This window comes from Triturus cristatus, chromosome 1_2 (assembly GCF_964204655.1).
Source record: "Triturus cristatus chromosome 1_2, aTriCri1.1, whole genome shotgun sequence".
NCBI lineage: Eukaryota > Metazoa > Chordata > Amphibia > Caudata > Salamandridae > Triturus > Triturus cristatus.
The window spans coordinates 892,167,248-892,185,457 of NC_140580.1; positions in this window are offsets into that span (position 1 = coordinate 892,167,248).

The window sequence follows — 18,210 nt, forward strand, 5'->3', positions numbered from 1 at the left end:
AGAATGGATTTGGCGACAGGAACTAGTAATTTTTAATGTATATTGAATTAATAAACGCCATGTTGCTGTGCTCTTCTCTAAATTAGATGGACCAGGCCACCATGTGTCAGACTATCATAAGTGCTGGTGTTGACAATTAGGTGCCGGTGCTGAGCACCTGAAACCACCCGCTCCAAATAACCACTGGAATGCTCTAGACTTATTGCCATTGGTTCAGATTAATCCAAGTATTTTCTTCTAATTCGGGCTGCCACCTTTACTACAATCAAAATCTAGCCCACCCCACATGCCTCCCAACATGAGGGCGGGGCCCGGGTATTTTTTTAACCCCTTCGACGCTCATGACGGAACGGTTCTGTCATGAGCGTCGGTTGAGCTGTGCTCATGACGGAACCGTTCCGTCATGACCACGCCCGCGCAGGTAACGGTCAGCACCGCGGGGGAATCCGCCCCGCATGGAAGGGGTTAAAAGGGTTGGAGGCTAGGAGGGGTTCGCGCAGGGTTCTAGATTTAAGGTTTAGGGAAGGGAGGGTTATTTTTTAACAGGGGGGGGGGGTGCTGGGGTCTAGATTTAGGGTTTAGGGAAGAGTCTGGAATTTTTTAACAGTGAGGGTGTCGTGCTGGGGGACTAGATTTAGGTCTTAGGGAAGGGTCGGGTAATTTTTAACAGGGCGGGGGTCTCGCTAGCGTCTAGAATGAATTAGGGGTTAGGGAACCGACTTAAGGACTGAGGCAGGGGTTAGGGAAGACTTTTAACACGCATAGGCCTTTACCATACATGCTTTACAACAAAATATATTGTAAAAGCATGCCTGGTAAAGGATGTACCTGTTAAAGGCATTCACGTTGTAACACACGCGTGGGAAAGGCTGCGTTACAATGGAATACATTGTTCCATCATACCACCGTTTCTAAGCACTTACTGGATTGCCCAATTTATTGATACTTAATTTACCGATCTCGGAAAGATGGAAGGCTAAGTCGGACTTGCCAGGATTCAGAGTCCTCACCTGCTGGTGGTTGAGAGTTCAACTTTTCGAGACATCCTGCCATCTGCACATACATGCCACACCACTTTAGTTGAATATAGGACGCACAAGGTATTGCTGACAAGCTCCTTGCCTGTCACCTCCCTGACAGATGCAGAGAACAGTGGGATGCGGAGCCCCCCTTTACTAGGCACTGCTGTTTAGCAGAGAAATACTTGTATGAAGTTCTTAGGGACAGCCTAAAATCTGAACACGATCTGAAATCTTGGCAACTGGACTCAGCACTGTAAAGAATGCCTTTTGGTCTCAATCCAGACGGCTGGCAACACTACACCCAGCACGTTTTTTGCTGTCTTGGTGAGCAGTGTTATTTTCACGTCTGATTTACACAGTGATGAATATCCCAGTGAAACTGAATGGAAAATTGCTTCACATAGGGGCTTTTACTGGTGGTTTTTGTTCCACCTGACAATGGCAGAACGCACTCTGCGTCTGCTCCGAGAACAAGTATCCCTGTGATGCTAATTACAGATAATGAGAAAGAGAAAATTGCCCACTAAATATTTTACTACCTTTAATATCCTCCAAAATGTCTACTAGTGTATTTAAGTGCCACTGTCAGCAAGAGTTCTTTCGGTGCTAATGGTATGCCAATAAAAACAAACAGTTCTGCCCCTCTAAAACATGGTCTTTTCTAACATATGGATTTCATTTCCCGATGGAAAGAAAAAACACAGACAATGGCTAAGTAGTAATCTGTAAACAAGCATTGGCAATGCCAAATTGTCTGGCTTCAAAAGAGTGTTGGATGGTAATATGAAACATTACAAGTAAATAGCATGGGAATGAATATGCATTTGTATGAAAGCAAAGAACTGTAGAATTATATTGGTATCAGTTAAAGGCTGGTTGACAGTTTCACTCTCAAGCCAGACCTAAAAATCCATGAAGGTTAATGACTGCCCTCCTCCCCCCATCATGCTGCTGCCAGAGAAAAACAATATACATAATCTAGTTATCTAAGACACACTTTAATAGCATTCCAATGTCATATGTGTACTCATGAAAGTTCAAGCTTAGGCAGTAGAATGAATTTAAAAAATGATAACAGTTGTGTGGAGGGCACGCACTTTTTTTGTGGACGCACACAACTTCTGCCCGATCAAAACATGTACCCGTGCCTCCCAACATGCGGGCAGAGTCAATACCCCTCTCTAGTAATTCTCACTTGTCTGGCAGCAGCTGCACTGTCAAGCCAGACCATGAAAAATGATCATGGTGAACTTTGTCCTTGAGGAAGGTCAAGTGCAAAAATGAGAGAAGAGTCAGCAATAGCCTGCCGGATACCTCTGCCTCCAACCAAGCTTGCTACCTTGCCTAAACAGGGAGTGCCTGTTAGGAAAACTGTTATGCACTTACACATTTTGGTCTTTCTTGGACAGCACACCTTTTCCTTTAAATGAGATTAAAGAGCCCTGTGAGAACCTTCACTTAAAAAATATCCCCCCAAAATACAGTGACTCCAGGTAACCAAGTAAGACCCCAGTGCCCATTCCTGGCATGATGTTATCTGAACTCACATTAACTGCTCTGTCACTTCCGGAAAAATAAAAGTACAAGCTACTATGCTGAATCCATAACTTCACATGAATTACAAAGTCCTCTGGGAGCATACATCACCGGATCTCAATGGGAAGGCCTATCAGCATGTAATGCTCCATCGGTTACTGACTTGTTGATCTGTTATTTTTAGGAGAACACACAAAAAGCCGAGGTTGCGTGTAACAAAATGTGCTTCTAAGAACCTACAGGAATTCAAAAGATGTTTGGGATTCCTGTATGTCTTCAAAAACATATTTTGTTACAAGCAACCTCTGCATCCTTGGTGTGTTCTCGTTTCAATAGGGAGTGTATGCCCTGGTTCTTTTCCCTTTTTTCTCTCTCTCTTTCCTTTGATTTCCCGTTATTTGTAGACCCTGGAAAATGTCTTCCATGCCGGCATTTCTTGTGTAATTTTCAGCATTTCGTATTATACTTATTCCGTGAAACGTCTGAGATTATGTCACGTTGCATAATTGAGTTCCTATTGCAAACAAGCATTTGCAATGCAATAGGTCTCGCATTATAAAAGTTTGAGCTATTGGCATTGCTAATAATAATGCAACACCAGTAGCGCAAACATTTAGTAATGCGAGACCTATTGCATTGGAAAAGGTTTTTTTTGTTGCTTTTTTATATAGCGCGACTTGACCCAAAGGCGTGCATTTATGTTGTATTGAGTTCAGTGCAATTATGTGGTATGTTATTATGTGGCACAGAGTGGTATTATGCGGAGTGTATTTATGTTGCATTAAGTAGAGAGTAATTATGTGACGTTGAATTATGTAGTATTGAGTGGTATGTGGAGTGCATGTATGTTGCATTGAATACAGTAATTATGTGACGTGTAATTATGTGGTACTGAGTGGTATTATGTTGAGTGTATTTATGTTGCATTGAGTAGAGTGTAATTATGTGGTGTGTAATTCTGTGGTACTGAGTGGTATTTTGTGGAGTGTATTTATGTTGCATTGAGTAGAGTGTAATTATGTGGCTTGTAATTGTGTGGCACTGAGTGGTTTCGGGGTGTATTTATGTTGCATTGAGTAGAGTGTAAATATGTGGTATGTAATTATGTGGCACTGAGTGGTATTATGTGGAGTGTATGTTGCATTTAGTAGAGTGTAATTATGTGGCGTGTTATTACGTGCCACAGAGTGGAGTGCGAGAGTGAGAGGGAAGAGGGATAAAGAGAGAGAGGGAGGGAGAGAGAAAGAGAGCTAGAGAGAGAAAGAGGGAGAGCGAGAGGGTTAGAAAGAGTGAAAGAGAGAGAAAGAGAGAGAGGGGGAGAGAGAGAGAGAGAGAGAGGGAGAGAGATAGAAACAGGGGGGAGAGAGAGAGAGGAGAGATAAAAAGAGAGCGGGAGGGAAATAGAGAAAAAGGGAGGGAGAGAGAGACATAGAAAGAGAAATAGAGGAGAGAGTGAAAGAGTGAGAGAGAGAGAGCAAGAGAGGGTGGGAGAGACTGAGAAAGAGAGAGAGAGATGGAGAAAGAGGAGAGAGAGGGGGAGGAGAGAAAGAGATAGAGGGAGAAAGAGAAAGAGAAAGAAAGAGGGAGGGAGAGAGAGAAAGAGAGAGGAGAGAGAAAGGGAAAGAGTGAGAAAGAGAGAGAGGGAGGGAAGAGAGAGATAGAGAGAGCGGGAGGGATATCGGGGTGATTCCCACTTCCGAAATGAATAAAGTAAGGCCCTGAGAAATGTGGGGCAGAGGGGTCATTATGTCACAATCCTCACCTCACACTGTGTTTCAGGTCTCTTGTGCTGTGATATTTAGAGGCAGAGGATGTGGCGCTGCGGTCAAAGCTGCAGTTAAAAATTTTATGCTACAACTCCTGCTTTGTAAAATTAGGATAAGAGCAAACTTGGCACCTCGCTGCTGTCCGAAGTATCATCGTTTTGAGTTTAACAAGGGTCAGAAAGTATTTGAGACAAGAGCAGCTGTTTAAATGCAGACAAACATCGATGAGCTACAGCTCCTAACAGCCTTCCAGCAGCCTTTGAGCGCTATGTACCTGGGATCAGACTGGTCGCTCTCGTCTGGCCCAATGTAACCGACTGCAAACGGAGTGAAATGTTGACATTAATATGATGCCATCCTTCTGATAGATACGTATCCACCTTTAGTGGCGCAAAGGGCTTGTGACCTGCTGAGTGGTGCTCAGACCACACGCTGCACCTTAAACAAAGACTGCTGCAGCAGGGACGCCCCCTTCTAAGGCGGTGGCAATGATTGCACAGGACATCCTTGGATCACAATATTTGGTAGCCCTTTTGTGGTCAGGGTAGATATGCATTGTATTGTTTGTCTGTCCGTTAATCCAGCGGATGCCACATGGTTCTCTGCTCCGAATAAATGTCTTCTGTGCTGGTGCCATCTCATGTCGCCTCTTCTCAAAGGAACCTGCTGCTGGGACCTTCTGGCCTGAAATAAAGAACGTGACTGCGTGTATTAATCCCAGAGCTTGACCAATGGCCACCGAGAGTCAGTAAGGAAAGAACTCCAGCCAGTGACAAACATTCTCTAGAAGCCCATAGAAAATGATATTTGATACAAGTGCACGGAGAAGGCCTCAGACCCAATGTGAGCAGTCTGGTACATGAAGGACAGACACGTTATACGATGGTGCAGAGTTTTGAATTAATGTTATTTAGTGGCCAATGCCACACATCGGCTGGTATCTACAACAAGCAGAGAGCAAACAGTGGCACCCCGAAAAACACTCCTGTCCTGCAGATCCAGCAGAATGCTTGAGAAGCATGCAACACAAACATCAAAACCGGGTGACTGTTCACAAGCAAAGCTTTCCAGTGTGAAAGGCACACAAAATAAGCACTGAACGTTCTGCAGTTACTGCCCATGTCACTGACATCAGTTTGTGTCAGAAGTTTTTCACTACACGTGCACCCCAAAAATAATACTTATTAGCGAACATTCTTAGTTTGTCCAAGACATTAAGAACACCCAGAACTGGATGCCTGGAAGAGAGGGAAATAAATGGGGGAGAGAGAGAGGTAGATAGAAAGAAAATCAGGGACAGAAATTAGGAAATCCAGATAAGGGGGGGGGAGAGAGATAACGATAGAGACAGACAGAGAGAGCAAGAGAAAAATGAAAGATAGGAAGATAAAAAAAGTCACGAGACAAGGATAGACAGAGATACAGAGAGAGGGAGAGAGAAGACAGACAGGAAGTGGCAGAGAAAGAAAGGTGGAGAGACAAGAAGAGAGCGAGAGAGTGACAGATGGCTAGAGAAAGATGAGAGAAAGTTAGGGAGAGAACGGGAGGCAGACAAAGAGAGAAAGCAAAACAAAGACAGAGCCAGGCAGGGAGAAAGAGACAGGGAGAAGCAGACTAAGAGCTAAGAAGAGAGCGCTACAGAGAGAACCAAAATAAATACTGAGAAAGAAAAAAAACATTGTGAAACAAGCAGGAAGTGGGATAAGGGAGGGGGTGGCAAATGTTTGCACTTTCGCGGGCGCTTTGATGTTCTCAGTGGCCGCGCGGCTCACTGAGAACATCAAAGCGCCCGCAAAATGTACACGCAGGCTGCCAAATGGTGCGCTATCCCAGTTATCCCAGTTTCGCATCCCAGTTCTACATAAGATTTGTTTGGCGCAAGACCTGAATAAAGACAGGATGCAGGTCTACTTAATGCGAGGATAGCAATATCCAATGATGTATTATGTACGAAATAAAGTCAAATAACTTGTATCTCAACACAATCTGTCATTTGTAATATGAAAATGCCAATAAAAACATTGATAAAAAATACAAATCCTACTTTCGAACATCCTAAACACAGTTATACAGACGTTTATAACTAAGCAGTGCATTTTGCAGGAGGGGAAAGAGGCCCATAAGCAAACGTTTACTGTATTTCTGGGATTTGGGGCAATCGACTATGCAACCAGTGGACTCAGGAAGTGGCATTCTACTTTCTTTTGATATATCCTTAATGTCGAAGATCATGAGGCAACCTAACCTGTGTATAACTGGGACAATCAAAATAACCAAATAAGCCCAAATTCTCATGACATTCACATTTCCTTCCCCTGATAAGCCAATCAAATGTAGCCCCATTAACATAAAAAGCGTTCAAAATATTAAGTAGTTAAAACGTAATCGAGTCAATGAGGAATACCTAAAGTGACCAGTGACTGACCAAGGAATTGCTTCTCTAAACTTATTTACCAAAATTCACGTTAACACAAATGCTTACATACACATCCCAGGCTAAACAGTTTTCCATAGATATACGCAAAAATAAAAACTTCAGAGCAGCATCTGTGCAATGGAAAACAATAATAATAGTTCAAGTGCCCCGCATGCCTCGCTCCCAGGACCAATGAAATCCATTACGTATCCTAAACTATGTTTCTAAGACTGCAGTCAAACGTATTTCTCACCCGGCTAGCAGAGCAAACCTTAGGGACCGGGAGGAGCGGTGTGAGCAGTTATTACCGAACATTCTTAGTTTCTCCAGGACATTAAGAACACCCAGAACTAGACCTGGAAGAGAGGGAAATAAATGGGGGAGAGAGAGAGGTAGATAGAAAGAAAATCAGGGACAGAAATTAGGAAATCCAGATAAGGGGGGGGCAGAGAGATAACGATAGAGACAGACAGAGAGAGCAAGAGAAAAATGAAAGATAGGAAGATAAAAAAAAGTCACAAGACAAGGATAGACAGAGATACAGAGGGACAGAAATTCGGAAATCCAGATAAGGGGGGGGGGGGAGAGAGATAACGATAGAGACAGACAGAGAGAGCAAGAGAAAAATGAAAGATAGGAAGATAAAAAAAGTCACGAGACAAGGATAGACAGAGATACAGAGAGAGGGAGAGAGAAGACAGACAGGAAGTGGCAGAGAAAGAAAGGTGGAGAGACAAGAAGAGAGCGAGAGAGTGACAGATGGCTAGAGAAAGATGAGAGAAAGTTAGGGAGAGAACGGGAGGCAGACAAAGAGAGAAAGCAAAACAAAGACAGAGCCAGGCAGGGAGAAAGAGACAGGGAGAGGCAGACTAAGAGCTAAGAAGAGAGCGCTACAGAGAGAACCAAAGAAAATACTGAGAAATAATGCAACACCAATAGCTCAAACTGTAATAATGTGAGACCTCTTGCATTGCAAATTCTTGTTAATTGTCTTTCAGCCACACTAGCAGTATTTTTATAAGTTGCCGGTAGACAGCGCATTTTGCATGGGTAGTGGGCCCAAATTTTCAAAATCATTTTTGCTTTAAAATCTTATCAGATTAAAGCTTTTATATACTATCTGTTTGATTTTTGCTGTAGTTTGTGTTCTGCCTGGAAAGCATTGAAGCGTCTCCACTTGCTGAACTCTCAAGTGCGAAGTGAAACCAACCGCCGCAATTGAGAAGGAGGGTATGGGGGGTTGAGGAAAGCAACATAGAATACAGTCAGTTGCATTTGGTGGTATTGTAATAGGAATATATATAACCAAAGTAGGAAGCACTATTGAAGTGCTTAAACATAAAGAAGTGGGGTGGGGGAGACGGGAGAAAAAACAGATAGGGGTACGATGGTGAGATAGAAGAAGCAAAAGGGATGGGGCAGATAAGATGTGCGTGTGTGAAAGTAATCGCGATCACATCAAAGCGGCCGTGCGGCCCGCGAAAGTGAAAGCAAACGAGTGCTTTCAGGCCTCCAAATGGTGCGCGCGCCCGGCCGATGCACATGCACTGTATTTGGAGGCCTGAAAAGCCACTGTTTGCACTTCCAAAACTCGCTTACTATAAGTCTCGCCAGAGCAGCGCTAAAGCGCTGTCTCAGGCGAGACCTAAAAAACCATGTTGAAAAAAATGTAATACAAACTGCTCCTGCTAAAAAGACTTTCTTTACAGCGGAGGCTAAAATGCCATGAGTTAGGGAAGTTATGCATTAAAATGTGCAACGTGTTCTGCGACAGTAAGTGTATACGAAGGAAGCTTAAATATACAGTAAACTATGCCGGCAGAGCGTATGTCTCTTCAACAATGAAAGTAACGCCACCCTGTTCTTCTGTGTAAATGTAGAAGATTGACTCCGCTAATTTGTTTATTGATAGCAGCAGCATACAAAAGCACTAGCAGCGAGCACGTTTCAAATAGATGTATTACTGTAGCTGCAAAGACAGCAAATCAGTGTTTAGTGTAAATATTTACTTTTGTTGGCACTTAAAAATAACCACTTTATAGGTACTTTAAATGTCCAGTGTGCGACAGCGCACTACTTCAGACAACAATAGGCCTGTCTTTGCTACAGTTTGATGTTATAATTATTAAAACGGTGTAAATGAAACAGAATCCCCTACGAGCATTACATAAACAGCCTCAAGATAACTAACTGTAACTGTTCAGAACGTATCTATATTAGCACTGGTATGTTTTTTCGTTAATATCGTACTGAATTTCAGAGCACACTTAGTATTACAGCAATGTAGCATTTTGTGTGTGGCAAATACATGACTGCAAAAACAATTTAACCGAGGGAACAAGCATAAATACAGAGTAAGAACCAACTGCAGTTAGTGCCTATGTCACAGCAATAATAAACGTCACCCCACCCTGGTTTTCCGTTTAAATTTATGAGACTAGTGCTTTATAAACTGCGCACCACTGTAACAGCACTACTGGCTTTGTAAATAGTTGTAAATTGCATAAGATAACATAAGCAACAACTACGAATTCATTGTATATAATATGGAAAATACTTGTGTTGTTACGCGTTAGGGTGTGGCGTAAGGCTAAAGCTGCCGCCTTTGGCGCAGAGAAAGTAGGTTCGCGCCTGATTTGGGCTCAACATCATGTTATTGTGTAATGTAATCAAGCGCTTCAAGTTTGCACTAAAACGCTTCAAGTTTGGACTATAGCAAAAGAGAATAATGATTCTTTTTTTTAACTTGGATCAAAAACAGTGTTGCAGAGTTAAGTTTTATATAATATTTGTCACCTTGAGGCTCAAAATGGAGAGCACAAAAGGGACATGCCTCGGGACCTGCTTTTAAGGACTGCTGGTGCGAAGCCCCGGTCCAGACCCGGCCCACTTAAAGCACTAATCCTGTTTTCTTTATGTGATGTGCTTTAACTTATGATGCGGAATATAGATGAAAGAGAATATCTTTATTAGGCACTAAAGTGATATGCTGCCAAACAGAAGGAAACCGCATTTGTGGTTGCAAAATGTGTTTGGCATCAGAAACACAGCATGTTTGTGCCGAAGATGACGCAACACCTTAAAAATGTAACATTTTTTGGGTGGCTAACACGTAATTGCAGAAACAATTTACAGAGTGAACACGCATAAATACAGAGTAAAAACCAACTGCAGTTAGTGCGTATGTCACAGCAATAATGTTAAATGTGCTTGGTGTTCTGCGACAGTAAGTGTATAGGAAAGAACCGTAAATATACAGTAAACACCGACGGAAGAAATGTACACACAAAAAAAATCCCAAACACGGCAAAGGGAAGAGAAGTAATAAATGTAAAAGTCACACTGTAGTTCCTCAGATGTCAGGATGATTGAGGTTATTGTTAACAGATGCACGTCCCCAGAGCATATGGTGAGCACTTTGATGTCCTCAGTGGCCGCGCGGCTCACTGAGGACATCAAAGCGGCTCCGAAAGTGATCAGGCAGTGCTTTTCAGGCTGCCAAATGGTGCGCGCGCCCAGCGCACATGCACTGTATTTGGAGGCCTGAAAAGCACTAGTTTGCACTGCCAGATCCCCCTTTTACAAAAGCTCTCGCGAGAGCAGCGCTAAAGCGCTGCCTCAGGCGAGACCTAAAACGCACACGAACAAACTGAACATGAACGATTTTGCACTATTTTCTAAGCGCCAAATAAATCCTTGGGTGAAAATATATGTAAGGATGCAGTTCCGGATTTAAAAAATAAAAGTTCAAAATAACTGACCAGTATTTTGCAAGTCATCATTAAATTTGTGATGCATTTCACATAATTTCTGCAAAGAAAACGACATAAATTTTGCTGTGGGTAATTTGTTTGGTAAGCTGTGTACTGATCCAGGCTACATTTAATGAAGTATGTTGCACACTGTCAAGAAATGTACTCTCCCGTCTGCACTCCAGAATCCTGAGCACGTACCCTCAGGCTTTCTGTAAGAGACAGGCCAACTACTTCTCTGAAAAGCTGCCACTCCTCCTTGGGATATTCTGAGACAGTGTTAAAAGGGATGTAAAAATGCAAGAAATGAAAATATGACATACAATAGAAAAGGTACATAAAGTAAGTAAGGCATGTCCTAGGGAAAGACGATTTAAGACAAGATTGAAAATAGATTCCTCTCCAGAAAACACTAAGGGTTAAAGTCTCATAGAGGAGCGAGGTCAGAATCAAGCACTTAGCAGGTTTTTTCAGAAAATTACAGGTGGCTAATTTTATTTCCTCTAGTTTCTGTGTTGCAGTCCTGACAACCTGTAAATAAATATCACCATGTGAGAAGAGGGCGGGGCCACGCACAAAGAGCTATATAAGAGGCACTCTATCCTCCACCCCCAAAAAACAAAGGAAAAAACAAAGGGTCGCCGAGGCTGTCGCCGATGTCCCGGGGTGTTGTCACCCCCCTTAATGGACTTCAGCTGCTTACAACCTCAAAAGACAAGCTGGAAATCCATTATATGCAGTGGTTTCCAGCTGGCCTTGCCTTCCACCATGTGATGTTGGCTCCTCACCAAGTGATCATGTGAAGGGAGCTGAAATCGTGTGACATCTGGTGGAACCGTGTGAGTTGGGAGATCTAGTGTTACTTACTCTTAAAATCCCACCTACATCACACACATATGAGAGAATTGCCATGTAATGGAATTACTGATGTATCCTGTTAAACTCTCCATTTTCCCTAGAATAAAAACTTCGTGCATACATACAGCTAAACAGAGATAAAGATACTTAATGAACTATTCAAAAAATATTCAAACGTGTTTTATTTCAATGCAGAGATTACAGTGGTGTGCAGATAACATTTTTTAATCAGATCAAACCTACAACCTCTTCATAAATTTTGAGGTACGGAACTCTTTACTTGAGGAGAGATTCTGCAGCCCCCTTCTAGACACACATTTTGCCTCTCTTAGCATGAAATTTGTCCTATCCACAAGATCTCTAGCAATTCCTAGATTCACTCTCTTCTCTCACTTTTTTACCTGGATAATGAAGCGCCATACAGACGGGCTTCAGCGCAGAGAGTGAGGTGTCAGCATATTCATCACCACTAATCACAGCTGCCATGCTGACAAATTTCTCCTCAGGAACTTTCTAATCCCACTCTCATTTAAATTTCAAAACAGTTGTTGGCCGCTGCCGCAGAAGAAAATGGAGTTCTGTTGGACTGAGCGAGAAGCTTGAATTCATAATGACTCTCCACACAGCAAATGACTCGCTCAGCGTCTGGAAAGGAAATTTATGGACGACGTTTTGACGAGTGCTGCAAGATAGTTTCAAAAGTTACACATAAAAGCCTGTGGTAGTGTGGGGCTTGGGAAATATGTGTCAGTGAGGCGCCTAAACATTGTGTGGATCGGGAAAATACAGTCAATAGGAAAGGACAAACTCAAAAAGGGATTTCAAGATCAGAAATTTGGGAAAACCGTAAAGATTTATTGTAACATTTAAAAGGCACAGTCCAAGGAACAGTAAAATGCAATGCGGCATTCGAAAATGCGAAGTCTCAAGTGTGCAGCAAAATCAGTAAGAAATCGGACAGCATCCCTCGGTATAGGAAAGGTCTCCCAAAAAAGATCTGGCCCAACCCCAAATTTAACGGTTTATATATAGTTTTCTTGCATATGGAAGGACAGATATTGCAAAGTCAGCAATGTATGATCATTTCATCGACAAATCACATTAGAAAATGTCAGATAGCCCGATTACCCAAGCACTAACTCACTGCGTGAATCTTGATTTGCCCCTTTAGACCTAATGTCATCGAGAGAGGCTGGAACCAATGAGTAACATCAACAACAGAACACCATTGTGAATGAATGCAGCGCAGTCTGCGAGCGGAAGGCCTTGGACCATGCTGCACTTGGGCTTCGTTCAGCGAGCCCTTCCAGAACAGCCACACAGAAATAAAGAAACCACATCTTATTGAACGTAGTGTATAAACACTGAATGCACCCATTTTGAACAAGATGGCATCTAGGGCTAAGTGAAGCCTAGTTAGCCTAAGTCAGAAAAAACAAACGTCACCACGTGTGAGAGGTGTGGCTCACTGGTTAGAGGCGGCAGATCCGCAAGCAGAGAATCGGCCAGGGACCAGGGTTCAATTCCCGACGCGGCAGGGTCGTGGACCAGGGTCAAAACGGACTCTGCACCTACTCTAACCAGGAACACACTCGGCAACTCTGGGCATTAGCTTGCCTCATCTCCACAACGGCCCCCCACATTCGCCGGGGATGCCTGGTTTCACCTTGGAGATACCCAGGAGGGACCATCTCACAGGAATAGCCAGGACGGGTTCCCCAGCGGTCTACAGCGCCACGACGCTTCAGGGCAGCAGTGCGCTTTGCAAGACACACACATCATAGCAAATTTGCTTCAAGTGTAATAGCCTTATGTCAGTATGGACTTGTAAGTCAAGTTCAGAATGGCTGATATTAATGCACATCTTTTAGTAAAATCACAAAAGCTTTAACAAGCCCATGAAGGTTGTTTTCGGAGATGGAACGGAACCCCGGGTCAATTCCCCGTACTCCATTAGCGCTTATCATTAAGAGGAATGTTAACATTAAAATGAGTGACGTTCTATTTATTTAATATATGTATGCAACGAATGTCTGTAACACCAATCTGGCTACTAAGCACGACAGTAGCCCAGGGTAAGGTTCACAGAGCAGCAGGCAACAAGTCTTAATCCCTTCGTTGGATGGAGAGCGTTCTTTGAGGAGCTAAGCCGTCATTGTCAGGAGTAATTCTGATATTGGTGGTGATATTGTTTCATATACCTGAGAGCATACGCAGAAAAGGCCTGCCTTCTATGTTTTCATGTACATTTTCGTTTCCAGAGATGTATACGCTAATTTTTACACTTCAAGGGGTTTATTTACAAGCCCCTTGCGCCACTTTTGTGTCACTTTTAACATGTAAAAAGTGACGCAAATGTGGCGCAAGGGGCTTGTAAATCTGCCCCCAAGTGTTTCATGTGCTGTACGTCTGTTGTGTCCTGCTGGACACGTTCTAGTGTCTCAGCAGACACTAATATTATCTACAATCTGCGATAATCATCGCAAACCGAGGCTAGCACGTTTTATTGTATCGCCGCGTATCGCTGGATTTTCTCACCCTGTTAGCGGTGTATTATCAACGCGTCGCTCACAGTGATGCAAAATCCAGCGAAATCGGTGGAAACCAGCGATAGCAGTCTGAATCCTGCGATAAACTACCTGCGATATTGGGATGCTTGCGGATACGCAAGTGTGTACTTAAGCTGACAATCCACCTTCCATTGAAGAGATGGGTAAGTCAGCTTTTTTTCAGGTGTAAATTTCTAGCGATAACCGCGATTAGCGGGACTTTTTTGATCGCTTTGTGGGTCCAGGGCCGCGTTGCTAATACAGCGAAGTTGTGTTTGCGACTTATTTAATGGGGTTCTTGTAAGGAACGCCTACTTCGCATCAAGGGGCATATCAACAACAACCGGCGATAATTATCTCTAAGCGCACTTAGCGCTAGGATAATTATCGCCGGCTAGCGTGAATTTTTATCGCTGAGATAGCGTGCTATTAGCAACGCTTATCTCAGTAGCGATACAAATTCTCACGCTAACAGGCTAACGTGCGATTATCGCTGGAAACCCAGCGATAATCTCACGTTACCTTGTTGATAGGGACAGGCAAACTTAGCCATGATATCCTCCTTCCATAGGATATCATGGCTAAGTCAGAAAAATACCAGACGTAAAAAAGCAGCGTTAACCGCGGTTAGCGCTGCTTTTTTTGTCTCTAACAGGGTTAGCGACATTCTTGATAATAGGAGAAATGTCGCTTAGCGACATTTCTCCTATTATTTTACTCTGGAACGCCCCCTTTGCATCTCATTAGAGATGCAAGGGGAAGCGTAGAGTAAAAGGGTGCTAACATGCAAATTTGCATGTTAGCACCCTGTTGTTGATAGGGCGCTAGTTTTAGCTCTCCTTTTTTGGCTTATAAAGCCAAAAAAGCAGAGATACAGCCCTTGTTGATATGCCCCCTAATTAGCGATATATATCGCTGGCCTGTGATGCGTCCCGAAACTGGCTTTTATCGCAAGTTAACATGCGCTAATGCATGTTAACGAGGCCTTGATGATAGCGCGATAATGAAATCGCCGCTTTAGCGCCGAAAAGGGCTGCTAAAGTAGCGAAAACACGCTTGCTAATATGCCCCTAAGTTTGTTAACTACTCCCTTGGGGGAGTGCGCACACATGCACCCCACGCCCATCCACCACAGGCGTCACGAGTGACGTGAGCCTGTTAATAAAAGGGCCCAAGTGCACGTAACGTGCTCGTGGCCAGTTCCAGTAATGTACTATCGTGTCTGCGTGGTCATTATCCCGGCATGTTGGCCTAGGGCCCAGGACACAACATACGTCAACACACCCTTTGCTACTTTTCTGTAAAGAAGAGTTAAAAGAGTTGATGCTAAATAGTGGCTTCGAAAAATAATTAATTTGTCAGCCAATCGTGTGGTGTGCAGACTCCGAAGCTCATCTGTTGTGGCACAAAATGTGCCAACGCTGAAATGCCAAGTGAAAGGAACCACAATATTTCCTTATCACAGAGAGGTGCTGGTGTGATGCTTTCTTGGACTCCTGTCATGTATAATACATTGAGGGAACGAAGGAGGATGGGTACCACATGCATATAAAAAGGATGTTGGCAGCGAGGGCTGCTGCCACAGCATCTGTTTACTCTTCGGGTTGTTGGGTGCCAAGATTGTCACGGATACAGGAGCAGAGTTGGACAAAATACATGTTAAAAAAAAAAAAGCTCCACCATGAAGGAGAGTGTTAGCAGCTTAGTCAAGAATGTGTCGAAGCCAAAACATTTGCATCAGTTTTCTTTCAACATTGGTACGAAATAATGAGAGACGGGCTCTTTTTTTTTGGGGGGGGGGGGGGGGGGGGAATGAGAGCTTTTCCTGACAGACCAGTTGTCCAGTGGGGATACAACACGTCTACTCATATCAGGCAAGTCTTCCCAGGACTTTTGGGCACACCACACTATCTCTGGATTTCATAACAAACCAGCTTCTATTTGAAACGAATCTCTAATAGTCTGCTTGTGGCATCGTAGAAGGTCCTGTGGCCAATAGGGGGTGCTCTTTTTTCTTCTCGCTGACCAGGGCCATGTATAGTAAAGGTCAGTCAAAACTCCCCAAGTTCCCTTTTCCTTACAATGGTGGCTGCAATCAAGTCATAAAGGCTTACTATAGGATCTGGTCAGAGGCTGAGGTTGACAGTGTTTATTTGCGCCGGTGTTTGCAGGTGGTAGGCACCGGAACTTATTTTTGGGGATTGGGACTTATTTATAATCATCAGACTTTGACCCAAAATTAGAGAGTGAAGGGCAGAAATGGGGGGAAAAGGACGAAGAGAAGATAAGAAAAAAGGTGAGAGAGCAAGGATGAAAACGAACCTGCTAGAGTCAGGTAAAGAGCCAATAAGAATAGGGTGGTGGGAAAAGATGGGTGAGTCGGAATCAAAATCGGGCAGCCTGGGTGCGCCACGTTCCTGGCATTCAACAGCACCATTGACAGGCATATAGCAAAGCTTGGGATCCAGTAATGTAATATATTTACTTAATTACTGTGCAAATTAAGCGTTGGGTTTAGTTAATAAAAATGACTGATCTATTTCTTTGAAAGAAATATGTCAGTAATATCAGTGTAAAATAGAGCGATGAAACAAAATAACATTAGTGGCGCGTGCAATATCACATTCTTTGTTACTATTTGGTGCCCACAAACCGATCACAGAGCTCTGCACGCATTTCTCGAGACAGTGCTCTCTCCGATCAGTGCCTCTGGTGCTGTGAACAGGTCAGCTCAGACACACATAAAGGAAAAGCGTGTGCCTGCTCATTTACAAAATGTCTGCACCCGTGCAAAGAACACTTGCGTTCTATTTGCGTTTCTTCGCGATACAAGGCTTTCTCTGTGTGGACTTACACATTGCATGGTGATACAACCGCATATCTCTGCTCAGCTGCAAACATGAGTGTGATATTAAACACCCTGGGGCAGATGTACAAGCCCCTTGCGCTTTTAACATGGGAAAAGTGACGCAAAAGTGGCGCAATGGGCTTGTAAATCTGCCCCCCTGATTGGGCACAAGCTGTGTTACGCATTTCCGCCATTTGCTTTCCTCTTACTGCTTTGGGGCAGAGCTTGTCTGCGGTGGTGGATTTTCCTGAGAGGTAGAAACACAATTACTATAACTGTGAAGACTGCTAAATAAAGGACTGGGCTGCAGTTAGATTTATAAAATGTCCCCCTCCTGAGAGAACTCCACTCGTTCACCTTACAGACCGTGATCACCTTCAAGGTGAACAGCATCATCAACAAATGCATCACAACAGCCTCCCCTGCTTACAAGCGCAGCAGCTCTTGTGGCATTAGGTACACCAGCATCCAGAACGTCGTTGGATGGAGACAAAGCCGTGGAAAATAAGAGAAGCCAAGGTAACAGGCCTTCTCCATCAAATAACCCAAGATTTCGAACAACATCCCCGCAAGCACCATAGACGCCCCAACGCTGCTCCAAGTTAGGAAAGAACCGAAGAAAAACCTCTTTAAAATTAAACACCACCTTTAAGTCAACTGAGAGCTTGCCAGGCTCGTTGACCTCAAGAGGCACAATGGCGGCCTTATGCTGATATGCTGAAACGATCATGGCCGCGCCTATTGTGGGTGAGGGGATGTTCCTTAATAGCATGTGACTTCCTGCAAGGGCAGTGTGTCTGGATCTTACCAAGAGGCATATCTAATCACGCTCCTCTTTTTTTTGGAGTGTGGTGTTCCAGCCGGTTCCCTTCGTACAATGTGGAGATTCACTGCGTGGCACCTGACTAACCAGAACTGCGCAGATTTACTGGAGGAGGAGATACACACCTTCTTCCAAAACAATCAGAGCTGTTCCTTCCGCGGGGACCTTATAGATACCAAGTAAATCCACTATTACAAGGTCAACTCAAGGGGTATGTGCGGCACAGAGAGCAGCAACAGCAGGTCCAGGCGGTGGGCCTGGAGGCCCAGATCCTTGATTTGGAGTGGTGAGCAGGTGACTGTTGCTCGGAAGCGGCCAATCAATCGTCCGTTGTAAATGGAGAGGGCCAAGCTGCGTCAGGTCTCTTTAGAGAAGGCAGAGCAATGCTGGAGGGCATCTACCCAAGAATATACACCTAGGAGACAAATTGGGCAAGCTGCTATATTGACTAGTGATTTGGGAGGTCTCCAACAGGGTGGTCCCGCTATTAGAGACTCCTCTGGTGTTCTGTGTGAGGAACTACCTGAGATCTCTCAAATGTTCGTGACCTTTCATCAGGGACTGTATGCAGCAGGCCCGACTCCACCAGGTGAGGTTGACCTCCCCCTTATTAGAGATGTGCCCCTGCCATCTATCCCAT